Consider the following 10,196-nt stretch of genomic DNA (forward strand, 5'->3'; position numbering starts at 1 on the left):
GGGTGGCTGGGAGCAGGGAAGAAGCTCATGCTGATCCCAGGACAGTAGGAATCGGGATTCACTTGTCCTGGGAAAGAGACCCCATCTTCCTGATGAAGCTCACCCTCAGTCCTGGCACACTTTGTTGTGCACAAATAATGTTTAGTGAACACATTAGAAATCAGTTATTTCCACTCCAGACGAGGACGTTTATTAAGGCTCTGGGATATGCTCTGGAGCTGGGCTCTGCCCCAGAGAAGGAGACTCAGTCTCATGGGATGTCACTCTGGTCTCCACTCTTTGAAGCGTCTCATTGTTCTCCTTATCCAGGGCAGGAAGCTGGAAATTCTGGTGAAGACTGCTGGAGGGGTCCCCATCCTGTCTCCATAGGAGACAATGCCCTGGGCCCCATTGTTACACATGAGGGGGCCACCAGAGTCCCCCTATAGGCAGAGGAGGGAAGGGACACTCCGTTTTCCAGGACTCCCCACTCCTGTTGCCCTCTCCCAACCCTCAGAGAAGACGGGGGTTGAGGAGAGCTCCTTCCAGTGCTGGCTGTGTGTGAGATGGGGGGGTGGTGGGGTGCAGAAGAAAAGCTTCTGAATTTTCCCATCACCGGGCTTCAGCCCTGACTGTGGTTGCTTCCCCAGCCCCATCCAGGTGAAGGTACCTTCACTGGCCCAAGGAAAACAATGCACATGAACATCCTGTGTGTCTGGTCCTTCTCCTATTCCCCCAGAGACCAGATGGATGGGGAAAAGCCCCCTCCCCACCCCATGTCACTTTGGTGTGGACCCCAGGCTGTAGCCATGGAGATGGAATCTGTCCCCCTGCCCATTCTGCCCAGGGTCCCCTGTCTCAGGCACTGTCAGCAGACCCTACATTGTCTTACCAGGAAGGTGGACTTCCCCTCTCTTGGGTCCGCCACACAGATCTGCTTTTGGCCAGTGTAGAAATCAAAGCGACTGTGACACTCTCCATCCTTTGAATTGTCACCTGCACCTCCTGGAGTGTGACTGCTCTCCTGTTCAGTCCGCTGAGGCCCCAGCTGGCCAGAGTGCACTGGGTCCCAGGGTCCAGCATTTCCTCTGTCTGAGGCAGAGCTACCAGTTTCACGGCTTCATTCTGTCTGACTCTGGACGCCAGGTGGTAGGAAGTGTGCAGGCACTCAGGGACTGTATGCTCACCCCATCCCCACCACCACCCTGGGAGTCAGCCCTGATTCCCCCTCCATGGTCCCAAGACACATGAAGCCCCCCAAGGTGGGAGAAAGTCACCCAGGTGAAGAACCAGAGGGTCTTTACCTTCAGTAACATGATGTCATTCCGGTTGTTCCGCTGATTGTATCTGGGGTGGGGGATGGGTCTGGGAACAGGGATGAGCAGCTGCGTCCATTCAGAAGCGGTGACACTGTGGATCCCCAAGATGACATTTATTTGGCTGCAAAGGAAAGGGAGCCTAGAGGTAGGTTTGAGCTGCAGGAACCGTGGTCCCCAATATAGGTCAAGTGACTGCCCAGGGTAGTGAGACCTCAGCTAAGGAAACCAAGAGACAGGAGGGCTCTGGGGCTCAACTCCCTGCTTTAGGTCTCCCCAGCCTTGAGATGGGGGTGGTGGGAAATTCAGTGACCTTAAATTTTGCCTCCCCTACAAGAAATTGAGAAAGAGCTTGAATTCACATTTTGAGCCCCATGGTGTACCTTCCATCTCCCCCTCTTATTCTTTCTGATCAGATCCTCCCTTCTATCCATTCACACAGGCCTTCTCCTGGTCTTTTTTCACCCGTTCATTGCGAGAAAGCTGCCTTCAATGGCTCCTCTCATGAACTCTTCTGAACCTGCTTTGCAGGTGCCTAGAAGCTCTTTAATGTCTCACCTTCCCAAGCAGCGAGCTGCCGTCATCACAGTCTTCTGGCACCAGGAACCCCCCACAAATGGTCAGACCTGCTGGTGTCAGGGTCTGAATATATGCCATGTAGGGGTGGGAATGGGGCCTGGCCTCTTGGCCTCCGATGATCTGCCCTGGGAGGAAGCACTAGGATTATCTCTGCACTGGCAGGTGTGTGGACATCAGCGTGGTGGCTCCAGAAAGACTGGAAGTTGGGGAGCAGGAGAGATGCTGCAGGGGCAGGGTGAGCTGGTGGTTGGTGAGAATGGGGTCTGTAGGGTGCAGAATTGGGGGCGGCTCCAGGACCCTGCAGGAACTGCTGCTGGCCCTCCAGCCAGCCTCAGCGCCCTCCCACCTGTCTGGAAGGAAGGGCCAGCGGCAGGCTCCCTCACAGGAGGGTTTCTCTGCTGTGGGAATGGCAAACCCAGAGCTCTCTGGAGGGGCCTGTCCCTGAAGTTCTGTGGCACTTTCTTCCTCAGGGAACTTTCCAGATCCCTGTGAGTCCAGCTCATGAATTTAAGGATCTAGAGATGGGCTGATGGGCCCGAAATTGCTGTATCTTGATCCCCTAGACTCTGACACAGGGGCTGCAACTCAGTTCAGAGAGCATGTTTATATAGCAGGTAGTATATACCAGGGTGGTTCTGAGAGCTATATGTACACTCTTTTACTTAACTCTCATAGTGACTCTCCAGGTAGGCTTGATATAATTTCTCCCTTCAGAATCTGAAGGTGAGAAACTGTGGACTCATGCAAGCTGCCCAGTGATACAGGGCTAGCAAGTGCCTGGGGGGTCTGGCTTCAGAGTCTATGGGGTGGAGTTGGGCCCAATCCCTGAGGGTGGGAATGGGCACTCACCTGCCTGAGCCCTGGGGAACAGGAGAAGGCCACCAGGAGCAGGAGTGGCCACATCTTCCCAGGGAGGCTGCCCAGTCAGTTGCTGCCCCTACTTCCTCCAGCCAGACTTTGAGCCCTGGGGAGAGGAAGGAAAGGGGAGGGTGGGGGAGGTGGGCGCTCAAGAATTCACCGTCCCATCTCCTGGTGCTGTGATAAGTTTCATCACCCAGAGCTGCCCAAGAGGCTTGTCCACAAACTACCAGGGGCCTGGGGAAAGGCATTAACCGAAGCCTTCAGTGCACTAGCCCAGACAGCTGCTGAGTCAGTGCCGGCCACAGAAATGGGAGCCCAGGGCACCGGGGCAGGGCTGGGCACTGTGCCCCAGAACCCCAAACCCACCACATTCAACGATGTCCTCACAGGCACCAAGGCTGGGACCTGTCTACTTCCTCCTTCTCCCTTGGGGAATGGAACCTGCGTGTCTTCACCCCCTGGTCCTGATCCCCACCCAGACCCTTGCTGCTCCCACTTCTTCCTAGAAGGTGTGAAACGCATTGAATAACTCTGCTCTTGGGTGGGTGGAGGGCACTGCCAGAGAAAGAACAGGGAAGAGTGAGGCTCTGCCACTGACCATTTCTCTCTCAGGTCACTTGAGCCCCCAACAAACTCTCAGTGCATCATGACACTGGGGATGACTTCAATTTTTCTGCTTCCTCCTGAGGTGAATTTTTTTGTGTCCCAGAAGTTTCCCTGCCTGCAGAAAAAGCCCAGTGACTTGATTTTGTTGACAGCCCTCAGACCCTGTGGAAAAGCATCTCAGCTCCTATTCATCCATGATAGACCCGTCAACCTAAACCCATTTCTGCTCCACGGGCGCTAGCTCCTAAGAAGGAGGCACCTCACTGCTGTGCTACCTGTGAGACATGAAGAAGGGGACACTCATCATTGAGAGAAAAGGATGGGAGAGTTCTGTAGAGTAACACAAGTGGTTGGCAGACACACGTAAAATACTTGGAAGACTCTGTGTTGGCTCAGAAAGCCCTACAATACAGTAAATGTTTGCAAAAATGTCAGAATTGAACACCAATACAGTTCTCAACCTTTTATGGATTGTGATAAGGCCACTTGAAAAATCACATGAAAGTTAAGGATCTTCTCCCCATATACAAACATACACATTTGGCGCTTTTTCTAAAGCTGCAAAGAACTTAATTCCTTTTCTATCCCATTGTAAATGATTGCAACCTCATGAAATTTATTTGTGCATTTCAAAAAGATATAGGCAGAAAATAGGAAAACAAGCAAAAATGGTATAACTACTTAACATAGTGCCTTTGGATAATTTTAATTTATTGTTATGGAAGTTGTTTTTTTTTTTTAACTTTTTTTTTCCATTTATTTTTATTTGTTGGAGGCTAATTACTTTACAGTATTGTAGTGGTTTTTGCCATACATTGACATGAATCAGCCATGGATTTACATGTATTCCCCATCCTGATCCCCACTCCCACCTCCCTCTCCACCCGATCCCTCTGAGTCTTCCCAGTGCACCAGGCCTGAGCACTTGTCTCGTGCATCCAACCTGGGCTGGTGATCTCTTTCACCCTTGATAATATACATGTTTTGATTCTGTTCTCTTGAAACATCCCACCCTCGCCTTCTTCCACAGAGTCCAATCCATTTTGAGTTTATTTTTGTGTATGGTGTTAGAAAGTGTTCTAGTTTCATTCTTTTACAAGTGGTTGACCAGTTTTCCCAGCACCACTTGTTAAAGAGGTTATCTTTTTTCCATTGTATCTTCTTGCCTCCTTTGTCGAAGATAAGGTGTCCATAGGTTCGTGGATTTACCTCCGGGCTTTCTATTCTGTTCCATTGATCTATATTTCTGTATTTGTGCCAGTAGCATACCGTCTTGATGACTGTGGCTTTGTAGTATAGTCTGAATTCAGGCAGGTTGATTCCTCCAGTTCCATTCTTCTTCCTCAAGATTACTTTGGCTATTCGAGGTTTTTTGTATTTTCATACAAATTGTGAAATTATTTGTTCTAGTTCTGTGAAAAATACCATTGGTAGCTTGATAGGGATTGCATTGAATCTACAGATTGCTTTGGGTAGTATAGTCATTTTGACAATATTGATTCTTCCAATCCATGAACACAATATATTTCTCCATCTGTTTGTGTCCTCTTTGATTTCTTTCATCAGTGTTTTATCATTTTCTATGTATAGGTCTTTTGTTTCTTTAGGTAGATATACTCCTAAGTATTCTATTCTTTTTGTTGCAATGGTGAATGATATTGTTTCCTTAATTTCTCTTTCTGTTTTCTCATTGTTAGTGTATAGGAATGCAAGGGATTTCTGTGTGTTAATTTTATATCCTGCAACTTTACTATATTCGTTGATTAGCTCTAGTAATTTTCTGGTGGAGTCTTTAGGGTTTTCTATGTAGAGGATCATGTCATCTGCAAAGAGAGAGAGTTTCACTTCTTCTTTTCCTATCTGGATTCCTTTTACTTCTTTTTCTGCTCTGATGGCTGTGGCCAAAACTTCCAAAACTATGTTGAATAGTAGTGGTGAGAGTGGGCACCCTTGTCTTGTTCCTGATTTCAGAGGAAATGCTTTCATTTTTCCACCATTGAGGGTAATGCTTGCTGTGGGTTTGTCATATATAGCTTCTATTATGTTGAGGTATGTTCCTTCTATTCCTGCTTTCTGGAGACTTTTTATCACAAATGGACAATGAATTTTGTCAAAGGCTTTCTCTGCATTTATTGAGATAATCATATGGTTTTTATCTTTCATTTGTTAATGTGGTGTATTACATTGATTGATTTGCAGATATTAAAGAATCCTTGCATTCCTGGGATAAAGCCCACTTGGTCATGATGTATGATATTTTTTAATATTTTGTTGGATTCTGTTTGCTGGAGTTTTCTTAAGGATTTTTGTATCTGTGTTCATCAGTGACATTGGCCTGTAGTTTTCTTTTGTTGTGGCATCTTTGTCTGGTTTTGGAATTAGGGTGATGGTGGCCTCATAGAAAGAGTTTGGAAGTTTACCTTCTGCAATTTTCTGGAAGAGTTTGAGTAAGATAGGTGTTAGCTCTTCTCTAAATTTTTGGTAGAATTCAGCTGTGAAGCCATCTTGTCCTGGGCTTTGTTTGCTGGAAGATTTCTGATTACAGTTTCGATTTCCTTGCTTGTGATGGGTCTGTTAAGATCTTCTATTTCTTCCTGGTTCCATTTTGGAAAGTTATACTTTTCTAAGAATTTGTCCATTTCATCCAAGTTGTCCATTTTATTGGCATAGAGCTGCTGGTAGTAGTCTCTTATGATCCTTTGTATTTCAGTGTTGTCTGTTGTGATCTCTCCATTTTCATTTCTAATTTTATTAATTTGGTTCTTCTCTCTTTGTTTCATAATGAGTCTTGCTAATTCTCAATTTTGTTTATTTTTTCAAAAAACCAGCTTTTAGCTTTGTTGATTTTTGCTATGGTCTCTTTTGCATTTATTTCTGCCCTAATTTTTAAGATTTCTTTCCTTCTACTAACCCTGGGGTTCTTCATTTCTTCCTTCTCTAGTTGCTTTAGGCATAGAGTTAGGTTATTTATTTGACTTTTTTCTTGTTTCTTGAGGTAAGCCTGTAATGCTAGGAACCTTCCCCTTAGCACTGCTTTTACAGTGTCCCATAGGTTTGGGGTTGTTTTGTTTTCATTTTCATTCATTTCTATGCATATTTTGATTTCTTTTTTGATTTCTTCTATGATTTGTTGGTTATTCAGAAGCGTGTTATTTAGCCTCCATATGTTTGAGATTTTAATAAATTTTTTTCCTGTAATTGAGATCTAATCTTACTGCACTGTGGTCAGAAAAGATGACTGGAATGATTTCAATTTTTTTGAATTTCCCAAGGCTAGATTTAGGGGCCAGGATGTGATCTATCCTGGAGAAGGTTCCATGTGCGCTTGAGAAAAAGGTGAAATTGATTGTTTTGGAGTGAAATGTCCTATAGATATCAATTAGGTCTAGCTGGTCCATTGTGTCATTTAAAGTTTGTGTTTCCTTGTTAATTTTCTGTCTAGTTGATCTATCCATAGTTGTGAGTGGGGTATTAAAGTCTCCCACTCTTATTGTGTTACTATTAATTTCCTCTTCCATACTCGTTAGCGTTTGCCTTACATATTGTGGTGCTCCTATGTTGGGTGCATATATATTTATAATTGTTATATCTTCTTCTTGGATTGATCCTTTGATCATTATGTAGTGTCCTTCTTTGTCTCTCTTCACTGTTATGTAAGTTTTTTAAGTGTTTATTTTGTCTTTAAAATGTTACTCTAATCTAAACTAAGGGGGAAGTATGAAGAACAGAGAGTCCATGTGAGAAAAGGGAAGTAAAATATGATCCTAGTGATCTGGGTAGAGAGATGTTCAGGGGGTTTCATTAACAGTGACTAGGATTTCATGCCAATCCTCCCACCAAAACCAATGCCCAAACAAACTTGTTTAAAATGTATGGAAACCTTAAAAGCCTTGAAGAACTCCCGATGCAAGAGTTATTAGTAGGTTAAAACAGAAGGAATAATGGGAATCAAGACAGGTAGCTCTATTTCTCTGAGAGTGTTTGCTAAATCCACAGAACTTGAGCTTCTATTTGAAGAGCACCTAAATGATGGTGTAGAAATCAAAGATCATGAGGTCTAGACTAGACAGACACGTCTAGTCAAACCCTCTCCACAATAAGCTGTGAACCTAAAAGTCTACATGCTCAAATTAACAAAAAAGAGGTATTGAGTTAGTAACTGCAAATAATTTCTTGAAAGTTTGCAATCACCTGGACTTTTTAATGGACTCTCAAGCCTTGAATTTCTGTTATTGTGCTTATGAATTGTGTTCCAAAGTACCTGGCAGAATCTATGGCAAATCTAGGAGAAATTCACTTATTCAAAATTCGAATTACACCTAAAAATTTATTTTTCAAGTATAGTGACAAGCATATAGCCAAATAGAAATAGCTCAGCAAACACATAAGGATACAAGACTTCATGACTAAGAAATAGTAAATAACAAAAGAGGAAAAAACCCTTTAGTTTTTAGGATAATATTATCAGTATAATAAAATATGGATGTCTCCTTTTACAGCTATTAACATTTCCCTCATATATTGAGGTACTCCTATGTTGGGTGGATATATATTTACAATTGTTATATTTTCTTCTTCGATTGATCTCTTGATCATTATGCAGTGTCCTTGTTTGTCTCTTGTAACAGTCTTTATTTTAAAGTTATTTTGTTGGATATGAGTATTGCTACTCCAGCTTTCTTTTGATCTCCATTTGCATGGAACAACTTTTTCCATCCCCTCACTTTCAATTTTTATGTGTGCCTATATCTGATGTGGGTCTTCTGTAGACAGCACATATATGGGCTTTATTTTTGTATCCATTCAGCAAGTCTGTGTCTTTTTTGGAGCATTTAATGCTTTTATAGTTAAGGTAACTATTGATATGTACGTTATTGCCATCTTGTTAATTATTTTGGATTTGTTCTGGTAGATCTTTTCCCTTCCCTCCCTCTTTGGTTTTCTCTTCTTGTGATTTGATGATCATGTTTACTATCATGTTTGGATTTGTGTGTGTGTGTGTGTGTGTGTGTGTGTGTGTGTGTGTGTGTGTGTGTGTGTGTATACTATAGGTTTGGTTCCTGTGAAGTTTTGATATACAATATTGTTTTAAGTTGCTGATCTCTTAATTTCAAATGCATTTCCAATATCCTGCATTCCAATATCTCCTCTTTTATTTATTGCTGGTTTGGATATCATATTTGTGTGTAGATGATTTCCTATCTTTGCTGAATATTTGTCTTAACTGGTGAGCTTTCCCATTCGTACTTTTCTTGTTGCTAGTTGTGGCCTTTTATTCCACCTAGAGAAATTCCTTTAGCATTTGTTGTAAAGATGGATTGGTGGCATTGAATTCTCACAGCTTTTCCTTGTCTGTAAAGCTTTTGATTTCTCCATCAAATCTGAATGAGAGCCTTGCTGAGTAGAGTATTCTTGGTTACAGGTTTTCCCCTTTCAAAATTAATTAATTCATTAATTAATTAACTTTACTTTACAACATTGTATTGGTTTTGCCATATATTGACTTGAATCCGCCATGGGTATACATGTGTTCCCCATCTTGAACCCCCCTTCCACCTCCCTCCCTATCACATCCCTCGGGGTCATCCCAGTGCACCAGCCCAGAGTATCCTGTATCATGCATCCAACCTGGACTGGCAATTTGTGTCACGTATGATAATTTGCCTGTTTCAATGCCATTCTCCCATATCATCCCACCTTCCCCCTCTCCCACAGAGTCCAAAAGACTGTTCAATACTTCTGTGTCTCTCTTGCTGTTTCACATACAGGGTTATCATTACCCTATTTCTAAATTCCATATATATTCATTAGTATACTGTATTGGTGTTTTTCTTTCTGGCTTACTTCACTCTGTATAAAGGTTGAAGTTTCGTCCACCTCATTAGAACTAATTCAAATGCATTCTTTTTAATGGCTGAGTAATATTCCATTGTGTATATGTACCACAGCTTTCTTATCCATTCATCTGTCAATGGATATCTAGGTTGCTTCCATGTCTTGGCTATTATAAACAGTGCTGCAATGAACATTAGGGTACATGTGTCTCTTTCAGATCTGGTTTCCTAGGTGAGTATGCCCAGCAGCGGGATTGCTGGGCCATATAGCAGTTCTATTTCCAGTTTTTTAAGAAATCTCCACACTGTTCTCCATAGTGGCTGCACTAGTTAGCATTCCCACCAACAGTGTATGAGGGTTCCCTTTTCTCCACACCCTCTCCAGCATTTATTGCTTGTAGACTTTTGGATAGCAGCCATTCTGACTGGCGTGAAATGGTACCTCATTGTGGTTTTGATTTGCATTTCTCTGATAATGAATGATGTTGAGCATCTTTTCATGTGTTTGTTAGCCATCTGTATGTCTTCTTTGGAGAAATGTCTGTTGGCCCATCTTTTGACTGGGTCATTTATTTTTCTGGAATTGAGCTGCAGGAATTGCTTGCATATTTTTCAGAGTAATTCTTTGTCCATTGCTTCATTTGCTATCATTTTCTCCCATTCTGAAGGCTGTCTTTTCACCTTGCTTATAGTTTCCTTTATTGTGCAGAAGCTTTTAATTTTCATTAGATCCCATTTGTTTATTTTTGCTTTTATTTCCAATATTCTGGGAAGTGGGTCATAGAGGACCTTGCTGTGGTTTATGTCAGAGAGTGTTTTGCCTACGTTATCCTCTAGGAGTTTTATAGTTTCTTGTCTTACATTTAGATCTTTAATCCATTTCGAGTTTATTTTTGTGTATGGTGTTAGAAAGTGTTCTAGTTTCATTCTTTTACAAGTGGTTGACCAGTTTTCCCACCACCACTTGTTAAAGAGGTTGTCTTTTTTCCATTGTATATTCTTGCCTCCTTTGTGAAAGATA

General features: G+C 42.8%; 1 pseudogene; it reads right to left on the bottom strand.

Annotated features, from left to right (window-relative positions):
* Positions 1-260: 260 nt before the first annotated feature.
* On the bottom strand, positions 261-2,777 carry LOC133068019 (cathepsin G-like; annotated as a pseudogene).
* Between the last annotated feature and the right edge of the window lie 7,419 nt (positions 2,778-10,196).

This window comes from Dama dama, chromosome 13 (assembly GCF_033118175.1).
Source record: "Dama dama isolate Ldn47 chromosome 13, ASM3311817v1, whole genome shotgun sequence".
NCBI lineage: Eukaryota > Metazoa > Chordata > Mammalia > Artiodactyla > Cervidae > Dama > Dama dama.